The sequence below is a fragment of the Oryx dammah genome, unplaced genomic scaffold, assembly GCF_014754425.2.
Source record: "Oryx dammah isolate SB20612 unplaced genomic scaffold, SCBI_Odam_1.1 HiC_scaffold_18, whole genome shotgun sequence".
Classification (NCBI taxonomy): Eukaryota; Metazoa; Chordata; class Mammalia; order Artiodactyla; family Bovidae; genus Oryx; species Oryx dammah.
Window position 1 is genome coordinate 47571262 of NW_024070202.1, and position 22930 is coordinate 47594191.

Sequence of the window (22930 nt, forward strand, 5' to 3'; positions counted from 1 at the left end):
GTCTGCATCGCTGTCCCGTTTTGTTCAGGGCACATGTGAAGAAAAACTGGGCAATGATGCTTATGCTCCTTATAGCCCTCTCTCACATGTGTAGGGAGAAGGAAATGGCAACCCACTCCAGCCTGGAAAATCCCATGGATGGAGAAGCCTGGTAGGCTACAGTTGATGGGGTCGCAAAGAGTCGGACACGCTGAACAACTTCACTTCACTTCACGTCTGTAGATCTATCGTTTGCTTTTTTGTGTAACGTGTTTTGTAATGGCTGAGAAAATTAAAGCAACCAAATGAGTGAATCTAGAAAATGATGGCTATTGAAACTTGGCATGTCTAACTTCAAACTTAATGTGTGTGTTTACACCTCCCATTCATTCAGTAAATGTTTACGGAGCGAATACTGTGTGCTATGTGTTGATTCGTTGTCAACACAGCAGCCCCAGGGTCGTGCCCTTGCAGAGCTTACACTCTGCCTGCTGTGGCCACAGGCAGCCTGCTGTGACCCATCCTCGAAGATTCTAGTTGCATTCTCATCCTGGTCTGTTTCTTGGTTCTTTGAGTGTTCTATTTGAAAGATAAATTAACCCAAGTCTGGAATTTCCTTTTTGGAAGAGGATATATTTCAGAATCACTTAAATATTTAAAAAAATTAATGTGGGGACTTGTCTGGTAGATTGACAACCAAGTCTAGTGGTCTAGTGGTTAAGACTTCACATTCCCAATGGACATGGATTCAATCAATGGTCAGGAAACTAAGATCCTGCATGTTGCTCAGCTTGGCCAAAAAAGCAAATTTAATAGGGAGCCTTTATTAGAAAATACTTGAGATGCCCAAGGAGGGGCCCCAATCTTGGGTTATCTGAACAGTGTACTGCTTATAAACTCTGGATGGCAGCTCTGAGTCAGCTGTGACTTCCTTATGTGGAGGATGGATGTATTCTGAGGCCAGGGAAAAGGTCAGTCACAGGATGGGGTGGGGAATGGGGGTTAGACTCAGATCACCGAGACCCCACTATGTGTGTGGGAGGTGAGATGTGGCACCTGCTCAAAGGAACAATACAACTGAGACAACCAGTTCTTTGAAAAGACAGCAGCCACTGCTGGCACTGCATGGGAAATAAATGAGTTTCATGGGTAGTGGGCATGGGAGAAAGCAGATGGGGCCACAGCAGTCTCTGAAAGTGTGAGGGATGACCTGGACACTAAAGGACTCTTAGAGCTAGCTGTGAGTCTGCAGTGGGAGAGAAGAGAATGTTGAGCGAAGGCTAAAGCATTCCGAATCTTGGTTGTCAATCAATTTTTAGCCAGTGCTTGTCCTGTGTCACCTGGGATGAATAACCACAGCCAATATAGAGCCTTCTGGAGGCGTGGCAAGTATTCAACAAGCATTTGTAGAACTGGATAGAATTAAGCAAGGTGACAGCTGGTTTCCGACCTGAGTCATGTAGCAGAGTACCTCTTCTCTACCTAGATTTACACAAATGTGATGGTGATCAACATATAGTTACTGAGTGCCAATTAGGTCCCAGGCACTGCTCTAGGCTCCGGGAAGAGAGCAGTAAATAAAACAATGTTCCTAGTGTTTACATTCTAGTGAGGGATGAGAGACTGAATATTCAAATGGATGATGGTCCAACCATATATAAAAATAGAACTTGGGCCCACACAACCTGTAGCAACCTGCCCAGGAAACCAACCCCCTTATCTACAATAAACAGCCCGGGAAGCCAGCCTGCCATAAGTCAGACTTGCAGGAAGCGGAATGGCTGTTTCTAGTAACAATCCAGGAAGCTAAACAAGTTCTGTAGCTGCTGCTAAGTTGCTTCAGTCATGTCCGACTCTGTGCGACCCCATAGACGGCAGCCCACCTGGGATATCAGTCCCAAGTGGCCAGGTCTTGATTAATAACAGTTAGCTTCCCTAATTTTTATCTCCACTTCTAACTTAGGACCAGCCAGAGAAAACTAAATGTACACCATAGGATGTACTCCCTCCAGTGAGCCCACCGACAGCTTTCCCAGGCTGACAGCCTCCAATCAGAGCACCTCGAGCCTTCCCTTTGTTCCACTACAAAGCTTTCCCATTCCTCTGCCTGCTTTTGAGTCTCTGCCAAAACAAGAGTGATGGTGGCTGACTTGCTTACTATAGTAAGGTACAAATAAATATGCTTTGCTTTTCTCATATAGTTAGCCTTTGTTTATTTCCATAGAAATGATAGATGAACAGTTATACACATGTACATATATATCACATGTAGGTATACCTCATATGTATGCACATGTCATAGGTATATATATCCCTTATATATAAATATATGATATCTTAATGGTGGTAAAAGTTATTGAGAACTATGAACAAGGTCAGGGTTATGAAGGGTGGGCATGGCTGCTTTAAATAGTGTGGTCAAGGAAGGCCCACAGTTAGGTGAGAGGCAAGTAGTGGAAGCAGGCAAAGAGTCGTGCAGGTAACTGGTAAGACACCCCAGGTAGAGAGCACAAAGGGAAAACCAGGTTGAGGATTAGCTGGAGGAACAGAGATGAACATGAGGACCGGAGGAAATGCCTTTGCACAGGTGTCTGTGGGAAAGTGGGCACATATCTGGGGGTAGGGTTGGGTGTGTGTAGTCTGTGGAGTGTATGAGGCAGTGAGGGATGAGAGGCTCATCGTGTAGGGCTTTGTAAACCATGGTAAAGACTTTGGCTTTTGCTCTGAATGTGATGAGGAGACATGGCAGGGTTAAGGGTGCAACATATTTTCTGTTTTAAATCATCTCTCAGAATGCTGATCTGAGAATTCACTTGAGGGAGGCAGGGAGCAAGGGTGGAAGTAGAGAGGCCAATGAGGTGGCTTTTGGATTAATTCAGGTATGAGATGGCAGTGGCTTGGTTCAGGGTGGTGGGCACATGGAAACCTTGAAGAACTTTTGGAAGGAGTGCTTCAGCTACAAAAGAAGCCCTGAGTTCTCCTGGGCCAATTCCCATCGAAATAAAGGTGCCCCTGCAGGGTCGAGCTACTCCCTCAGTGGAAGCTTCCAAATACAGTTATTTCACGTAACACCAAACAATGCTTCCTGAATGCAATTGCCCCCTGACCAGGCTGTGAAATCCACTGTTATTGCTGTCTGGAGTGGTGATGGTGGTGGTGGTGGTGGTGTGTGTGTGTGTGTGTGTGTGTGCTCGCGCACGTGTGCGCACAAGCACACTGTGAGAGAGAAGCCCTCAGTGTTTCTATGCATTGAACTGAGTCCTGTCAAGATTCCAAACAAGCTTCATAGAAGCAGAGCAAACAGACTTGGATGGTGTTTCCTCGATCGGAACTCAGTGCCCTGCTGTGGAAAAGGTCGCAGGTACCTTATTCATCCATGCCATGCATTAGATTAGCTCACAATCTAAAAAAGTACAGTTCTGATTAAAAGCCTTTTACTAGGAGACCTGAGTTGTACAAAAGAAGACCCGTGGCCTGTGACTTCCAAGAGAATCTAAGTTCTTAGCAAATCAGTTTAGAAGGAAATAGGGAGGTGAGTGTGTCCTGGAAAACCAGAGCCTCAAGATGGGATTTTTGCAGACAGTCACTACTTAAAATGGTATCTCCTACCATTCCTGTGAATGTGAACCATAATTATCACTCCTGATTTGGGTTTGGGAGAACATGATCCTTGCAAGTGTTAAGCATGCTTTTGAGCTTTGCAGTTTTCCTGTGTGGTGCCTGCTAAGTGAGGCAGGCCCAGTCCTTAGACGAGAGCATCTCACTGCCCATGTGGGTCCCCAGTGCACTCAGAAGCCTTGTGATTCCTGCAGGGTCCAGAAACAATCTGTAGCCGAGGGAGGGAAGCTGGTTAATCTGATTTATAGATGAGGCTCACAAGAGCTCCTCCATTCCCTGTACTGCCCATCTCATCTGTTCTTCCAGTCAGAACACCCTCCAAATGATATGCTAAGCTGTCTTTTTTTATTTGGTAACAATTTTATTGGTTTTGTGATTTAATTCACATACCAATAAATTCAGTGGTTTTCAAGTATATTCACAGAGTTGTGAAACCATCACCACTATCTAACTCCTCAAGCCCTAACACCCACTAACCTACTGTCTGTCTCTATGGCTATTTCATATGAATAGAAAACATATAATATATGTCCTTTTGTATTATCTGGCTTATTTCACTACACATGTTTTTAAGAATTATCTATGTTGTAGCAGATATCAGGGCTTTATTCCTTTTTATGGCTGAATAATGTTCTGTTGCATGAGTATACCACATTTTATTTATCTACTTATCAACTGATGGATATTTGGGTTATTTCCACCTCGTGGCTATTATGAATAATGTGCACTGGATGTTAGTTAGTGTACAAGTTCTTGTATGGACACACTCTAATTTCTCTCAGTTACATACCTAGGAGTGGAAATGCTAGGTCATATGATATTTCTATATTGATCTTTTTGAAAATCCACGACACTGTTTTTCAAAGTCCTTGCACTATTTTACATTCTCACCTTCAATCCACTAGGTTGTCACAAACTTTTGAAACAGACAAATGTTTTAAAATGTTTTATCTCATCCTTCGGCCCAGGATGTGATAGTGTCAGCCCTTCCCAGACACTGTCAAGGTCTGGCATGAGGAGGTAGCCCATGGTCTGGAGTGCTGGTTGACCTCACTGAGCTTCCTCTGCACCTGAGCAGTCTGCAGACAGGTCTGGACAAACCTCCGGATTGCAACTGTGTGTCTAACATGGGCTGGGTACACTGCTGCTGCTGCTGCTAAGTCGCTTCAGTCGTGTCCGACTCTGTGCAACCTCACAGATGGCAGTCCACCAGGCTCCCCCATCCCTGGGATTCTCCAGGCAAGAACACTGGAGTGGGTCGCCATTTCCTTCTCCAATGCATGAAAGTGAAAAGTGAAAATGAAGTCACTTAGTCATGTCCGACTCCTAGCGACCCCATGGACTGCAGCCTACTAGGCTCCTCCATCCATTGGATTTTCCAGGCGAGAGTACTGGAGTGGGGTGCCATCACCTTCTCCGGTACACTAGTTACGTGAACTCCAAATCCTCAGCACTGTGAGGATAGCCTGGTTAGCTGCATGTTAATGAGAAAGCTGGGGGGTGGACCTTGCCCAGAGGTCACAGAGCCAGGACACTAACCTGGGTGTGCCTCCTTGGAGCCTATGCTGAAGGGCTGTTATGTCCTTTGATTTGTGTTCTGGTGTGGAAAGGTGTCAGATAACTGAACCCTCAGACAGATCCTCTGACCAAGTATCTCTTCCCTGAAAGCCCAAGGCTTCTTCTTCCCTGAAAGCCCAAGCTGCAGAAATCAACCCTCACAGAGGCAGCATCACTACCAGCTTCTGGACCAACAGATGTGCTCTGAGAGTGTCCTCTCCCCTCTGGCTTGAGCTGGGATCTGAAATAGCCACTAGCCTCCTGCAGCCTTGCAAGCCCAGCGCATGCAGCTTTGGGCTGTGTGAAAGGCATGGTCTATTCTGTGCTCGGTTCTACACGCATTCCCTACCAGTCACCTGCTCAATGAAAGCAGTCTCCTCTTGGTTATGAGTATTCAAGTGCTTTCCAAAGATGTTAAATCAAGATCTGGTTCAGTCAGAAACAGCCTCCTCCTCCCCAAGGCAAAGGGGCCGCAGTTATGTATGTTGGTCAGCAGGGGCTCTTTTTGCCACTTGGCTTCCTCTGAGTGGTCCAGAAACCATCTCCAATACACTGGGTCCTCTCTTTAAAACTTCCCCCAAGCTTTTCAGAGTATGAGGCCGCAGGCCCTGCAGAGAGCAGCCACAGGGCTCCCACAGTCAGGATTCCACCCTGTGGCCACCCACAAAAACCCACAACAGCAGTGTGGTTGCTGGAAACCAGGACAGCCCTACCAAACCTGAAGGAGGGAGTGGCCAGCACCCATGAGTGGCCTTTTCCTTGAAGACCACAGGACAGTGATCGGGCATTTTGCCAAGCAAACTATGGTTATTGATGAAGACATCTCCCAGCTGGACTCAGAACAACTTTATCACTGTTGATTTACATACAGAGAGGGTTAGAATCTCTGAATAAATACCCCTGGATTTTGTTCCCTTAACACACCATCTTGCCACAGGTTCCAGAGAATGTCTGTTTGAGTGTATGCTGATGTGTCTAAATGTCTGTATAATAATAATTAAGATCACTTTGCGTTTATAGAATGCTTATAACGTGCAACATCTCATGGAGTCCTTTGTATTTATAATGTTTTTTAATATAATGCATCTGGAGGTACTCTCTCACTTACCTATGAAGAACTGAGGATTAGAAAGGCTGAGTTACCTCCCAGAGGTTTCAGAGCCAGAAAGTGATAGAGGCAGGTGGGGTCTGAAAGTAGGTGTGGCTTCTAACCTCCTTCATGCTGGACCAGGGTCTGGAATTCCGCTTAGCCTCCTGTTGCTTCCACCCCAACACTGCCTTAATCTTGGGGTTGCTTTAGAAGAAGGGGCAAGGCTGAGTGTAGAATCAGAAGGGGAAGGTGAGGACAGAATGTACAAGCTAGTTGATGCTGGAGCTTGTTTGGATGTCTTGAAATTCACCAGGGCTTGGACCATTCTTCCAGGATGGGGCCCTTCCCATGGAACAACTGAGGGCTCATTAGTGTTGCTGAGCACCAGGTGAGGAAGATAAAAAGGAAAGTGAAGAGGCAAAAAGGGAGGGGGACAACAGAGTTGAAGCTAACGATGAAGAGCAGAGAGAGGAGAGGTGGCTGGTGGCCTGAAGACCCTTGCCTGGGAGCCCCCTGCCTGGCGAGCTGGTAGAGCAAGCACAGCCTTCATTCTCTAGCGCAGGGCCAACAAAGGGCAGCTGAATCACAGGATTTCTCAGGAAATAAAAATTCCTAGCACACCCCTGGGGCCTCGGATAGAAAAACTGACAACGTGTTGATTGAAAACAGACCCAGCTGAAATGTGCCCGCAGCGTGAGGCCGCGTTCTCACAGGTTCACAGCGACACCTAGTGGTCTCTGAGGGCACTTACCGCCTCCGTGGAAACGATGAGGCCTGTGGCCTGATGAAGAGAGTTTTCTGGGTCTAGAGCAGAAACGTTCTCTTTTCCCTAGCTGTCAAAGACCATATTTTGCTTTATGGAATATGTCAGTATTCTGAGAGGAATTCCACGCATTCCCAGGAGCCACAGACCAGACTTCCTACTACAGTCAGTTATGTATATTCAATTGACTGCAGCGGCTAGATTTTCTGATGTGGTCATTATTTATTCTGATTTAATTCTTTTCATCTGTTAAATCTAACTGAATGCATTTAATGGCATTACCTTTAAAAGACTTTTACATAAATGAATTCACCAATTCCAGATCTAACAATTTCTTTGTTAGATCACGTGTTGGGAAAATATGACTATGCTTTTACATTAGGTCAAAGACCATGGCTTCCATCATCATTCTGATCAATAAGTCTGCTTAAAAATGAAAACTAAGCATCTCTTTCTGAATAATGGCACTTGAACATTTTCATCCCCTTCCTTACTTTCCTTCGCGCCATTTGAGCTTTGGCTAATTTACTTGTCTGAAGGCTCCCTGGGGGGCAAAGTATGTCCAGTGTTAGTACAACGCCTGGGACATAGTAAATGCTCAAAAACTCTCTCTTAATTGAATGACTTCAGCTCCTGATCAGGCAATGGAGGGCACAGGAGGGAGGTTAGATAATCCAATTTCCTGGCAAGTGCTGCTATAGGATTCTAGACTCCAGGGGGAATTTATCAGGCCAAGAAGACCCTTGCCTGGCAACTCAGCTTCTTATCAATGGCTGGGGATGGTCTGTGGTTAAATCATAGCCCAGGGTGGCACTTGTAGAGCTCTGTGAAAAGGCCTATTAAATGCCTGTGGGCTGGCACTCCTGGGAGGGCTTCATGAGGCATGTTTTACAGGGACCATCAAGAGACCCACTGAAGGCTTTCTTTTTGGCGAAAAAATCATGAGCTCTGGCAATCCAATCTTACTGGCAAGGAAACACTTATCCCCAAGCTAAATTTTATCTAAATTACATTGCCAAATTACCCACATTAACTGGGTTCCATTGGTCACAAAAATCAGATACAGATCTACTGGGAAGCCACTTATGGAGATAAAGAACATTAGCTCCATTGTGTGATCTCTCCAGAACCCAGAAGATGCAGAAGACCTGACTATTTGGAGTGTGGTGTAGTGGATGGGGGTCATATTGGTGCCAGCCCAGCATCATTTGAATAGCCTTCCTAAGTTACGGAAATAGGCCATGGTAGGGCCATTGCCTCACTAGGATGGAGATCAGAACTCAGTTTCCCAAATCACTTCTGCAGCTCAGACACAGACATGTGACCTGGGCTCTGCCAGTTGGATGCAGCAACGTGAAACTTAAATAGAAGAGGAAAAAGCAAGGGAGCAGTTGCCACACAGGACTGCATCTTTGTGATCGGGGAGAAGCATGGCAAAGAGTGTGGAGCCCCCAGAGGCGGCAGGGCAGGGAGAGATACTCCCAGTAACAGGAGCCAGAGGCAGTGGGATCAAGCCTGTGACCGGACCAGGGTTTACAGCTGCAGAGCCTCAAGCCCTCTTCTCTAACTCTGCCGGAGAGTCTGTGAGCCACTAATAGCCTCTCATACATTGTTCTTCTATTTAAACAAAGTAGAGTGAGTTGTCATTGTTTAGTCACTGGGATATGTCCAACTCTTTGCGACCCCATGGACTGTAGCCCACCAGGCTCCTCTGTCCATGGGCTTTTCCAGGTAAGAATACTAGAGTGAGTTAGTTGTTTGTTAATAAGAACCCTGATAGATAAATCTGCCATTAAATTATAGTTAGTTTTCATGGACACTGGAATCAGAAAGTCATTCAGCATTCAAGAAGGTTCATGTGAGGAGTTCAAGGATCATTACCTCAGAGAGATTGTCATCAACTACTTTGTTTGGGGCCGAGGTGGATATCTAGTGTGACTGCCTATTCAACATGTCTCCAGGGACAACCATTTTTCTATTGTTAATTTAAGCCGTCTTCTGGTACTGACATCTTGCCCTAGATCCAAAGCTGCAGCACAGGACTCAGGCCAGGCCAATTAGGTTGCTGCTTTTCCCTGGCCTCAGTGATTGGTTCAGGGATGGATACATGTCCCAAGGTGGACCAATGAGAGCCATCCCTGGAACTTGGGCTGTATTGCTAGGGAATTACTCTTATTCTGCTGAGGCTCTCCAGCTGGGGGGAGGTAAGCATGAAACATGAAGCCAGTGCTTGCCATCATGTCACGTGTGGGAGTTGCTGCCAACCAAAGAATAAAGCCTATTGGGGGAAAGCAAGAGTAAGAGATAGATACTAATTTCCAATGGTTTAGTCACTAAGTCATGTCCGATTCTTGTGACCCCATGGACTGTAGTCTGCCCGGCTCTTCTGTCCTTGGGATTTTCCAGGCAAGAATACTGGAGTGGGTTTCCATTTCCTTCTTCAGGGGATCTTCCCGACCCAGTGACTGAACCTGGGTTTCCTGCATTGCAGGCAGATTCCTTACCGACTGAGCTACCAGGAAATTAGCTACCCCTAATTTCCAATGATACTGCACATTTGGATCCAGCCAGGACCAAAATCAGTTCCATCCTTTAGATTTTTTAATTATATGAGCCATGAATTCCCTTGTAAGTTAATTTGAGTTCAGTCTTTGTCACTTAAAACTAAAAGGGTCCTGACTAATTCCATGGTGCACGTTCAAACGCTAGAATTTTTGGCAAGGCTTCAAAGGGATTAAATTACATCCCCACTTATATCATTCACTTGATTACTCTTCAAGCCTGTGTTTTCATTTGAGGATAACTGCTATGGCCCCAACTGTGCTCTGTACTCACAAAACCAAGTCTGCACACACCCTAGGAAACACGAGGTTCCTTTGCCCATGCTTGTCAGTGCGCTATACCTCTCACACCTCTCCCATACAATGTGCCCATTTGGGATTCTCCCATTCTACATGTTGAAGCACTTCCCTCAACATTCTGTCTGAGGTGCACTGTTGTAACAACATATATCTTCAGTTACAACAAAAGTTACATCCTCCACCTTGAACACAATATGGTACCCACCTGTGAGGGTAGCTGCCAGCCCGTGTGCACAGGCGTTTGGGTTCAGAACCATTGGTCCTGGATTTCCAGCATAAGCGTGACTCAGCGATAACAATCTTCACACCCCTCTTCTAAGTGTATCTCCATGATTCTTGTCCTGCTACCAGCTGGCTCGTTTTCTCTTCATTTCCAAAATCAACTCCCAAAGAGAGAAAGATCTAACTTGAATGATCTTTGATCCAGCTGGACCACATCTGACAATACCAGTCAGTCCATGCATGGTGGTCCTGGGCCAAGCATCCTCCTCTGTCCAATCACACGTGGCCAAAGGATGGTGTGGTCAAAACACGGCAAAGTCTGGATGAGCAATGCCTTGAGGACGCTTCTCTCCTTGGAGGCTATGACCAAGGCAGTGTTCTTAGCCAGGAATGGTGTGTTTGATCACTCCCATGATCAATGTGTCTGGTAACTTCTCCTGTTCTTTAAATAACAGAATAAAATCATAATGATGAGGGACATGGATGCTAATAATAACTGTGAAGAACTGGCTTCAGGTTCAGTACCTCTATTCTTGCTGCATCACACGTACTGGCTGTCTCTGAAAGTTGTCAGCTTTATTTTCCTATAAGCCAAAGGGTTAACTGGGTTTGAGAAACTCTGAGGAGAGAGCCTGGATTTAAACACCCCTTTCCCTTGACACAGAGCTCCCAGCTGCTACCCTCATTGTGGGTCAAGTACCTTTAGAGATATGAACATTCTCAACTCCTTTCCCTAAGCCTGATGATGGCCTACTTCCCCTGTCCCTGGGAGAGGGCTGTGAATACCCATGTGCTGGTATCCCACTTGTTCCTAGCTTAGTCTGTGGTATGGCATCAGCCCACTAAGGCCAACTCCAGAACATCCAGCTTTGAGCCAAAGTGCTTTCAAAATAACCAAAGGTTCATACCTGGGAGGCCCATCTCTGACCAGCCACACATATGGAGTACTGCAAGCTCTAGCATTAACTCACCGTGTGATTTTTCAGCAAATTGAAAAATACTAGGCTGCCTCCTTTCTTAGTAAAAAAAAAAAAAAAATCCATAACTAGTAGGCTTGACAATGGGAAGGAATCTGGTGAGAAGGGTGGGCTTCACCAGAGCGCCCCCTACTTCAACATGGAGTTTCCCCTGGCCTGACATTGACTCTGGTTGGGCTAAGATATTAAACCAGGGGTGCACCCTCTCCCCCTGGACTGACTGCTTCAAGGTCTAGAACACCATCAGTAAAGTCTAATTCCTTGTTGTATCTGAAGTTGCTTTGGTAGCTCATTTCTCCAAAGTTATGGGGTCTTTGTTCATTGTGTATTTAATTCACCAACCAAGGACTCTTTCCACCTTGGCTGCCAAGCAGTATCTCAAGTCAAAAGTGGCCTCTGGTCTACGTGTACAAACCAAGGTGACTTATTCCCACTCTGGAGGAGATGTGGCTTAGTGGTTAAGGGCATGCACTCTGATATTGGATATACTTGGGGTCAAACATTTGTGACCTTGAGTAAGTCATTTAACATTTTTGTGCTCCGTTTCCTACCTTGTAAGATGGGGATGACGATGCTGTAAGTCTGCCCCTTGGAGAAGTGTGCAAGTTAAACAAGATCTTGCACGTGTAAGCGGTAAACACCTTGCTGTTTTTGTTTTTTGTTTTTCCAGCTAAATGGGATTTTCCAAGGAGATACAAGAACTTCCCCTAGAAACCTTCTGGGGCTGCCTGCACTTTGAAGCCCTTCTAGGTAAATGTGGCAGAAACATCATACATCATGGCAGCCACTACAGGGTTCTCCTCACAGCTCTGTTCCTCCTGCCTCCCTGGGGGCAAAGTCATGGGTTCCAGAGAAGATGGCCAAATGTGACAGCCAACTTGGAACCTGCCGGTCTGGACTGGGGCCCCTCACTCTGTGCGAAGTGTGTTGACCACTGGTGGGCGTGAGTGACCCACCACTCTTCAGTCGGGCGTCCCTTTTAGGTGCACTGCTGCTCAATGTCACTGTGCACAGGACTTCAGAGCAGGGGACAGACATGAGGGAGGGCCCCCCACCCCGCCTGCCTCCTGGTCTGTGAGAGTCACGTGGCTCTGAGAAAGTGGCTCAACCGGACAGGCCCCCCAGGTCCTGGCTCCCAGAAACCTAATCCGGGCTCAGCCAGGCTTTTGTTAAATCGCTGATCTAAGAGTCTGGCAAATCCATTAAGAACAGTATCTGGGAGGATTTCTGGACCAAACAGGGCTCCCAGAATCATCGTCCCTGGAAAGGCTGGTGTGTCCAGTGCTTTGCAGCTTGCAGGGCTCTGATGTACCTCGGGCCAGTCACAGAACAATTCTATGGGGTGGGCAGAGTTTAGAGGAGAGAAAATTCCCTGTGGAGTTTTAAATCTGTGAATAGCTTTGAGGTCAGCTGCTTCAACCCCTTTGCCATGTAGATGAGGAGAGGAAAGTCCAGAGAGGGCTAAGTGACTGGGTTAATAGGAGCAAGCAGGGCCAGGCTCACTGTCTGGGAGCTCTGTCTCTCTCCTACATCAAGCTGCACCTGATACTGGGAACGCTTGCCTGACTGGGAAGACAGACACCCTGAAAGCCCACGCCCAGCTTGTGGCTGCTTTGTGCCTGAGCCCAGGTTGCATGTGGCTTCCCTGACTGTTCAGCAGGTAAAGAATCTGCCTGCAATTCAGGAGTGAAGGAGATGCAGGTTCTATCCCTGGGTCAGGAAGATTCCCTGGAGGAGGAAAATGGTAACCAACTCCAATATTGTTGCCTGAAAAAATCCCATGAACAGAGAGGAGCCTGGAAGGCTATAGTCCATGGAGTTTCAAAGAGTCATATACAACTGAGCAACACACACGCACACACACACCAGGGTCCCTCACAACACAGCTTCAGCAACAGTCCTTTGTAGGGGAGAGGGGACAAAGCCAGCCCAGGTGATTGCTCCAGCTTTTAGCTGCCCTCAAGAACCTCCACGAGTCTTCTCAAGTCTTAGACTGGGAATGTCAGACTTTAGGCAAGAATTTTTCAACCCAAGGATGAGTCAACCCGGAGCATTCCCTGGCCTGTCCTGCTTTTCCAGGAATCTCCTAAAGTGCTGGAACTTAGGGTGGAACTTGAAAGATCAATCCCTGCTTTTAATCCATCAAGTCTGTTGAGGACAGATGATTTTTCTGCAATGGACTGGTCGGTACCACTCAAGGGCAGGGGCCGTCCCTTCCTTACTGAAGAACCCCAGGGTCCTTAGCATACAGAGGAAGGGAGAGGGTGGGGGGGAGGAAACTTTACAGAGGAGGCTGGGTGCCATTTACACTTTCAATTCCCCCAGATAGGTGGCTGGAGCACTCTCCTGGGTGCCAGAGGCCGGCTGCGCCTGTGGTCTGTCTGGGTGGAGAGGCTTAGGTTGCCCATACAAGCACATTTCCTCAGAAACACATCTGCTCAACCGCATGAAAAAGAGCAACTCTGCTGACTTATTTAGCGTCCATTAAGTTCATATTCAAATGAACATGCGGGAAGGAAAGGGGCGGCGTTACAACAGTGCAGAGGCTGGGAGAGGCCTTTAAAATGTATGAAGATCTGCGCACCAGATGTTTGTTTCACCTCAAGAAAATAAAATGATAGAACAACACAGAATGAAATGTCACAACCAAATCTCTGACTGTGAGAGCAGCAAGGGAAAGCTGCTCTGTCTCCTGCTCTGCCTTCTCCCTCCCGGTCTACTCCAAGTTCACGTTGCAGAGACTGGCGTGAGTCCAGTCACAGAGTCTCAGCTCTTGGTTTGAGCGGCAGTTACAGCTGAAGCCATCAGTACACATGCAAGACTATCTGAACTCTTGCACAACACAGACTCTCTTTGCACACGAAGGGTCTCAGCCAGCTGGCTGGTGTTCAGTGGGCTGTGCCAGAGGCAGACATGAATGCTAATGAGTGTGCAGCTGCCCGCAGGTCACAGTGTAAAGGGCGGTAGCCCTGGAATGAGTCCCTGGAAGCTCTCTGCATTGTGGCGTTGATCAGCTAGCTGGTACCAAGCCTCCTCTCCCAGCAGGAGGGGCTACACCCAAGCTCATGTTCATGCAGACTGAGGCTTCCTCTCTACCACCGCCTCCCAGGAGGCATCACAACGCTCCAGGTAATGCCTGCACATCTCCTCTGCCTGGAGCCCAGGAGCATGTGTCTTCCTTCAGCGACTTGGTGAACCCTGTGAGCCCATTCACCCTGATACCAGGAATGATAACAGGATGGGGGAATGTGACAATGTCTGCCTGTGTCTTGGGGCTCTCCTTTGGCCTCTTGAGCTTTCCCTCTCCCCAGTTTTCCTTAACTCATGTTATGGGATTTCCTCAAATCCAGTTTCTGAGGGCAGGAATTCAGATAGGACCCACGTGGCAGGACCCCAGGATGAGGGATCTAGTCACGCCTCAGAGCTGCCTCCACCGCACTTAGAACCACAAGAGCCTAGTGACAAGGAGCAGCACTTTAATGCCACCACAAGCCTGGGGGCACAAAGCCAAAGGGCAGGAGTCTCCAAGGAGCCATGGGGAGGAATTTCTTTAAGTGGTGACTGCACAAGGGAAGGAGCTGTGGCTGCTTATGGTGATGCTCCTGGGACAGTCCTCTTCATCTGTCTCTCTGACAAGCCCAGCCTTGCTTGACCTCAACACCCAGCCTATCACTGCCTGACTCTCAGTCTCCCAGAAATGGACAATTCTACAGGGTTGCTGGGATTTTTCTGAAGTCTTTGAGATAACTAGCATTTCTCACTGAGTAAGGTAGATGGTCCTGTCTTCAGGTGAGCTCATGGCCCTGAGGAAATAAGCTATTTCAAATCCTAAAAGATGATACTGTTAAAGTGCTACACTCAATATGCCAGCAAATTTGGAAAACTCAGCAGTGGCCACAGGACTGGAAAATGTCAGTTTCCATTCAAATCCCAAAGAAGGGCAATACCTAAGAATAATCAAACTACTGTACAATTGCACTCATTTGACATGCTAGCAAAACATTGCTCAAAATTCTCCAACCTAGGCTTCAACAGTATGTGAACCAAAAATTTCAGATGTTTAAGCTGAATTTAGAAAAGGCAGAGGAACCAAAGATCAAATTGCCAACATCTGTTGAGTCATAGAAAAAGCAAGAAAATTCCAGAAAAACATCTACTTCTGCTTCATTGACTATGCTAAAGCCTTTGACTGCATGGATCGCAACAAACTGTGGAATATCCTTAAAGAGATGGGAATACCAGACCACCTTACCTGCCTCCTGAGAAACCTGTATGAAGGTCAAGAAGCAACAGGTAGAACTGGACATAGAACAACGACTGGTTCAAATTGGGAAAGGAGTACATCAAGGCTGTATAATGTCACCCAGCTTATTTAACTTATATCCAGTGTACATCATGTGAAATGGCAGGCTGGATGAAGGACAAGCTGGAATCAAGATTGCCAGGAGAAATATCAATAACCTCAGATATGCAGATGACACTACCCTTATGGCAGAAAGTGAAGAGGACCAAAAGAGCCTCTTAATGAAGGTGAAAGAGGAGAGTGAAAAATCTGGCTTAAAACTCAACATACAAAAAACTAAGATCATGGCCTCTTGTCCCATCACTTCATGGCAAATACAAGGGAAACAGTGACAGACTTTATTTTCTTGGGCTCCAAAATCACTGCAGATGGTGACTGAAGCCATGAAATTATAAGCTCCTTGGAAGAAAAGCTATGACATACCTAGATAGCCTATTAAAAAGCAAAGACATTATTTTGCCAACAAAGGTCCATATAGTCAAAGCTATGGTTTTACCAGTAGTCATGTATGGAGGTGAGAGTTGGACCATAAAAGAATTCTGACTGCCGAAGAATTGATGCTTTTGAACTGTGGTGTTGGAGAAGACTCTTGTGAGTTCCTTGGACTGTAAGGAGATCAAACTAGTCAATCCTAAAGGAAATCAGTCCTGAAGGAAGGACTGATGCTGAAGCTGAAACTCTAATACTTTGGCCACCTGATGCGAAGAACTGACTCATTGGAAAAGACCCTGATGCTGGGAAAGACTGAAGGCAGGGGGAGACGGGGACAACAGAAGATGAGATGGTTGGATGGTATCACCAACACAATGGACATAAGTTTGAGCAAGCTCCAAGAGATAGTGAAGGACAGGGAAGCCTGGCATGCTGCAGTCCATGGGGTCATAAAGAGTCAGACACAACTGAGCGACTGAACAACAACTGAAAAAGTTGGGGAGGAGTGGTCTGCTCCAAAACCTTCTATGCCCTGATGAGCAGTCTTTGTAAGCTCAGGCGGGAGGGGGAGCTGGCAGAACAGCCACTGAGGTCACTTTCACTGAGTTTCTTTCGGTTCCCCAATTGCACTGTGCTTCCTCACATCTCAGAGCACTCCTCACATCTCAGAGCACTCGGACATGCAACCCTGCTGTCCGGATTTGGTCACTCATTCAGGCAACACACATCTGCCAAGCTTCTCTTATGCACCAGCCACTGTTTTCAAGGTGCAGGGTGAACTAGCTGCTGGTGTAGTGGGCTATGAAAATGACAGTGAAGTGCGGCCTGTGCCTTCCTCATCTCAGTACCCCGTCTGCCAGTGTATCACTGTGAGGACATGTGACCCGTGGTTCTTAGGGTGGATCAGCAAAGGAACCCCCAGGGGCACAGGGGTGAAGAGAGAAATTCCAGACCCTGAGGGTGATCTAGGAGGACTAGAAATTCAACCCCTCTTTTCCCCAATACTCATCAAGGTAAGCTCTCAACTTTTTAACCAAAATCCACTATAAAAAAACATCTCTAGCATTACAACCCAGTACACATATACATATATAAAATATGCACATGAATATACTCACAGCTATAAAATGTTCCATTATCAAACTTTATTATGTATGATGAATTCTGATATTTTATTCTCTCTTATGCTATCCTATCCTACCCTATCCTATTCTATTCTGTTCTATTCTTCCAAAAATGCTGGTCATAAGTTTTGCAGTACACTGCTGCTGCTGCTGCTAAGTCGCATCAGTCGTGTCCAACTCTGTGTGACCCCATAGATGGCAGCCCACCAGACTCCACTGTCCCTGGGAGTTTCCAAGCAAGAACACTGGAGTGGGTTGCCATTGCCTTCTCTAATGCATGAAAGTAAAAAGTGAAAGTGAAGTTGCTCAGTCGTGTCCGATTCTTTGTGACCCCATGGACTGTAGCCTACCAGGCCCCTCTGTCCATGGGATTTTCCAGGCAAGAGTACTGGAGTGGGGTGCCATTGCAAGATGACAAATATCTATTTAAAAAACACCAAAGTAGGGAAAGGAAGCAAGGTAACATTTTGTGTCAGGAAAAATTTACAATCAAATCTTACTTTAAATGCACACATTCAAGGAATATTCTCCTTAGATTCCTCTATAAATCAAATCAATCTACTCTTAATTTGCATTGATGAGGACCCAACCTTCTGCCTTGGAGTTTGCTTAGAACAAAGTATGGCCTACCAGCCAGATCTAACCCTCTGCCTGTTTTTATAGACCCATGAGCTAAGAATCATTTTATATGAAAAAAAAATCAAAAGAAGAAAAATTTCCTGACACATGAAACTTACATGAAATTCAAATTTCAGTGTCTGTGTTTGTTGGATCTCAGCCACACTCATCCATTTGAATATCATCTAGGGTAACTTTTGCACTACCATGGCAGACTCGAGCTTGGCCTGCAAAACCTAAAATATTTACTATGGGGCCTTGACCCCTGGCTTAAAGTATTTAAGTACTTAAGTATTAAAGTGGTATTTCTTATGCTATGGGATGACCCCCCAAAACATGGTTTTGCTGGTGAAGGGCCTTTAAAGGAGAAGCTGGATGAGATAACCTGGCTTTACTGAGGCTGCCTCTGAGCCTCTCCTTGGCCGGCAGGAGCATCATTCTAACCCCAGGACTGACTGACGGCCAAGCAGCTATCCAGGGGCCCCTGCCGCCCTCAGGCACCACACAGCCTGGCCTAAGGAAGGTTGGGGCCAGAACTCAAGAAGCTCAGCCTTTGAAAAATCGGCCAGCACTAGACTCAGACCTCTCCCCTTGCCCTTTCTCTTCCCAATTATCTTGCTGTTACTAGCAACACTTTTCTCTGGTCTTTTTTAAAATTTTTCTTTGGGCTTGTATGGTCTCTGGGTCACACCTTCCCAACAAAATATATGGCAAAGTCAATTTTGGGGGAAATATTAATAAACGTCTTTCCCCTCTCCCTGGACTTTAACACCTCCTCTCTTCAAACTCCCTGTCATCTCCAGGAGCCAAGCTGTTCTCTGCTCTGTCTCGAGGCAGCTGCCATGAGGGAGCATCTCTGGCTTCAACTTCAGAATAGAAGCCACATATGTCATTTTAAATTCTCTAGGGGCCACAAAAAAGTAGAAGCAGGTGAAATTCATTTTAATAAGGCATCTTATTTGACCCAATATATCCAAAATATTATCATTTTAACTTATAATTAAGATTTTAAAGTTACTCATGAGATATTTTATATTATTATTGTTTGTGCCAAGTTTTTGTTGTGTATGTTATACTCGCTGTGCTGTTCTAAGTTGCTTCAGTCCTGTCCAACTTTTTGCAACCCTATAGACTGTAGCCCACCAGGCTCGTCTGTCCATGGGATTCTCCAGGCAAGAATACTGGAGTGGGTTGCCATTTCCTTCTCTAGGGGATCTTCTTGACCAAAGCTGTTTCAGGCTCAAGGCTTCCCCCACCGTGTTCTCAGGGCAGAGATGGGGGGAAACAGAGGGGTGGGCCCTGTGCAGAGAAATCAGTGGGGTGAGGGGGGATGCAGACCCTGAAGATGCCGAGTTCAGTCCTCAGGAGTTGTCAGCAGACACAGTGACCTTTACTGAGGGCACTGGCTGCCTCCCCTCATCATGGTGGGAGCTTCTTCTGCAGCAGCCAACATATCCCCACAGGGCACGATACCATCCCAGCCTCCAGCTATGGCTCTGTCCTCATCTAATCTGCCCTCGAAGCTCACTGCCCTGCCACTTCCCCAGATCTGATGTAATCCCAGATGGAGAGAGAGACAGAGACAGAAGGACTGGACATCTAGTGGATGGAGCCAACCTGAGATTCCTCTCCGACCTGGGACAAGCTTGGTGTGTGACAGTGACTGACATTTCAGTACCCCCTAGGGCATGTGTGTGTTCTGACTCTCATGCAGTTGGTGTGTCTGTGAGGGTGTGTGGTGGAAGTTAAGAATGAGTGGATGGAGAGCAAAGTATCCAGACAGATGTAGGGGATGAGCAGAAGCAACACCCACTTTCCATACAACTGTAGAGCCTGCTGGGCCTGGAGAGGGCAGGGCCCCCCGCCACCACCTTGACTTCGGGACAGGGCTCTGCTTTTTCTGCTCCATTCCTAATGTTGTTTCTTTCCAGGATGGTCCCACAGCGGAAGGGGGAGTAGAGAGAGAAGAGGTTGAATTTCCTCATCTCCCCACATCTCTTCTGACCCGACCATGGACCCGTGGTAACTTTGCCTAATTTGAGAGGTGGAGAGTCTTTCTCCAGGCCCCCTTCTGCTAATGGACAGCCACAAAATTCCTTCCTCTCATCTGCCGGGCTTTGAAAGCTTGACCTGCCTTTCACAGAAGTCAGCTTGAGTTCAATTACAGTAGATTGCCTGATATCATTTATTTTCTCCTGTATACTTGAAGTTAGGACAGCTATAATTTGAAATGGAAATTTATGCAAATACTATGTAAATTAGGTCATTCCCAGATTAACTGGGGGGAAAAATCTGGTTGTCTTAGCAGGCACCATCTGTTCCCTCCTCATTCTTTCCATATCTGCACCCCACCCCTCTTTCCCAATCCACTTTAAAACTTGTTTTCCTGTGGCTGAGAAAAGAGATCTTTCAAGGGAAGGACACAAACCACCCATCTATGTTCCAGGTGGTCTGTTCGAACATCCCTTCATCTGTGGGAAGAGGTTCAGGTGAGGGATCAGAATGAGGTTTAGGCTTAGCTGCTGGCTCATGGTGCTTCCTCGAAGGAGAGAGCAGCGGAAGCTGGCTGTGCAGGCCAGTTTCCAGCTGTCTTGGAGAGACCTGCCACACACCCCAGGTCTTCCGTGTCCCCCCTCTTTCCTCCTGGCCTATGCTCTCCTTATGATTCTTCTTTCTTCCTTCTCACTGCCTTTGCCCGAAGCCCTCTTACAGCACCCAGAAACTCTCTCATTCCCCTACTGTAGCATTATAGTGGAAAGGTTTAGGGACTGTGCAACCTTGGGCACTTCTGAGTCCTGGCTGGCAGCAGGAGGGCTCCAGTGCTCAGATCTCCAGTCCCTTACCCAAGGCTGCAGCCCATTCCTGCTTTGGGGCAATGACAGCTTCAGTCCTGCTCTGGGAAGGCAGAACCTAGTATCCCCATAGCCAGAGGAAGGTTCTACTCCACAACTCTGAGCCTTCCTTTCCTCATAAAGGCTGTTAATGGGGGGCAGTGGGGAGAGGGGGCTCTGGGCTACTTCATTCAGTATCACTTTCTTTTTGAAGGGGGTAAAAGTGAGAGACTGCCCTGCTATTCATTAACTCCTCCAATCTGCAATGAAGAAACCTCAGAAAGCAAAGCCATAGCTGACTCTCAGTAAAAAAGTAACTTCAGTGTAAAGATTTTTGTGGCTGCTAGTTGCTGAGATTTTGAGGTTGTTATTGGAGCAAAACTTAAGGAGAGCTGACTAATATACCCTCTATAATTTTTATTAGCCTTTTCTTAAAGCCCCCTCAAATTTCAAAAAATTCTTTAATGTGCTCATGTGATATTTTCTCAATGTGAGGTCAAATGAGAATAGAATCAGCTTCATAAAAACTCCCTTTTTTTCATGATTTGTTATATGACTAACTATATTTGCATAAATAGCTTCAAAAGCACACCTCTAGGCAATGAGGACTGTCAATGCAAAGGCCCTGAAGCCAGAAAAAAATTAGCCCAGTATCAGAATAGCAGGAAATGAGGTTAGAGAATTGGGGGTGGACAGTGGGGGTCTTGAGCTTGGTCCCAGAAAAGGTGCAGTTTCAAAACAGAAGCACAAGGTGGCACCATGTTACCCCTCACAGTCATGGTTGACCACACAGGCGTATAGCAGAGGAGGAGGCAAACACCCCTCCAGAAAGGTTCTGCCAGGGAATTTAAGTCCAGTAAGCATCAAGGAGAAAGCAATGGCACCCCACTCCAGTACTCTTGCCTGGAAAATCCCATGGACAGAGGAGCCTGATGGGCTGCAGTCCATGAGGTTGCTGGGAGTCGGACACGACTTCACTTTCACTTTCACTTTTCACTTTCATGCACTGGAGAAGGAAATGGCAACCCACTCCAGTGTTCTTGCCTGGAGAATCCCTGGGAAGGTGGAGCCTGGTGGGCTGCCGTCTATGGGGTCGCACAGAGTTGGACACGACTGAAGCGACTTAGCAGCAAGCCTCACGGACTCATAAAAGATTCTTAGAAATTAAAGAATGTTTGAGATTTCCCAATCCAATCAGTTGCCACATGGGGTCCATGATACCTATGGAGGGACTCCAGGATTCTGAGAATTTCTTGAATTGCAAAAAGCACTTCTCAGGGAAAATTCCAAGGGGTCTATCACCCAAAAGGGTAATGAACCTCTGATTCCAACCAGTCGTCCTTCCAGGTTCAGACTTGATGAGAATTTGCTGGGGCTCAGACAGCCTGGGCCAGATCCACACTTTACCAGGTACCCTGGATCCAGTGGCTCTTGTGGTAAAGGCCCCGCCGGCCAATACAGGAGACATAAGAACTGAGGGCTCGACCCCTTGGTCAGGAAGATCCCCTGGAGGAGGGCACAGCAACCCACTCCAGCATTCTTGCCTGGAGAATCCCATGGCAGGCTACAGTCCATAGGGTCGCAAAGTGTAGGACACAACTGAAGCGACTTAGCTATACATGTGCTGGATCAAGACCTGGGTCTATAAGCCCTGTTCTCTCTTAGCGGAGGACTCAAGAGGATGCCCAGGCTTGAGGATATGGGGTCTCCTTCAAGAAACTAGAGCTTTTGTGAGAGGTCTGCAGACTCTCTACTGCTTTTCCCCTGAGTAAACAATAAAGCGTGCACACCCTATGCACTGCTGATTTTCAGAAGTGCCTACATGTTCACTGGATAAATAAAATATCACGTAATGTGGTTACTGAATTCATCGTCGCTTTGATCATTACAGAGTTTCTCACCTACTGGATGTTCTCTCTATATATATCTTACAAGTCTAATATGTAATTAGTCTAATACTAATATATATTGGATTCCATATGAATCTATTATAATGGGAGGTTGTCTGTCAAATATTTTGAGCTAAATGTAAATCTTTATACAGAAACTGTTGGAATCATAGTCCATGGAAAGAGAGGGGAAACCGTGTGTGAGTGTGATAACCAGGGGTGGCCAAGGGATGGATACCTGGGCAGGAAGTTGTGGGAGGCAGCAGGCAGAGCATGGAGGCAGAAATGAGACTCAAGCCGTGGGACCACTCAGGGGGAACCACAGAGACCAAGACTCGCTCTTCTGACTGGGAAGATGCAAATTTTCATTTAAGCGTCTTGCTTAAAAAAAAAAAAAAAATCTCCTGATACCACTGTATTTGCTATTGGTGTTTTAAAACACCAATTTAAATACCACTTTTACTGGTATCCCTTCTCAAAACCAGACTTCCCCCTTCTTGCCTGAGAGCTGGGCTTCAGAAAACCCAAGCATCAACCTCAGGTGGTTAGACCTGCAGCTGGGCAGTTCCCTAGGGACCATTCCAACCAAACCTGGAGCAGAAAGGCGAGCTGAGGATTGGGGTTCCTTTCACGGGCTTCTATCAGCTTCTCTCCACTTCACTGCCT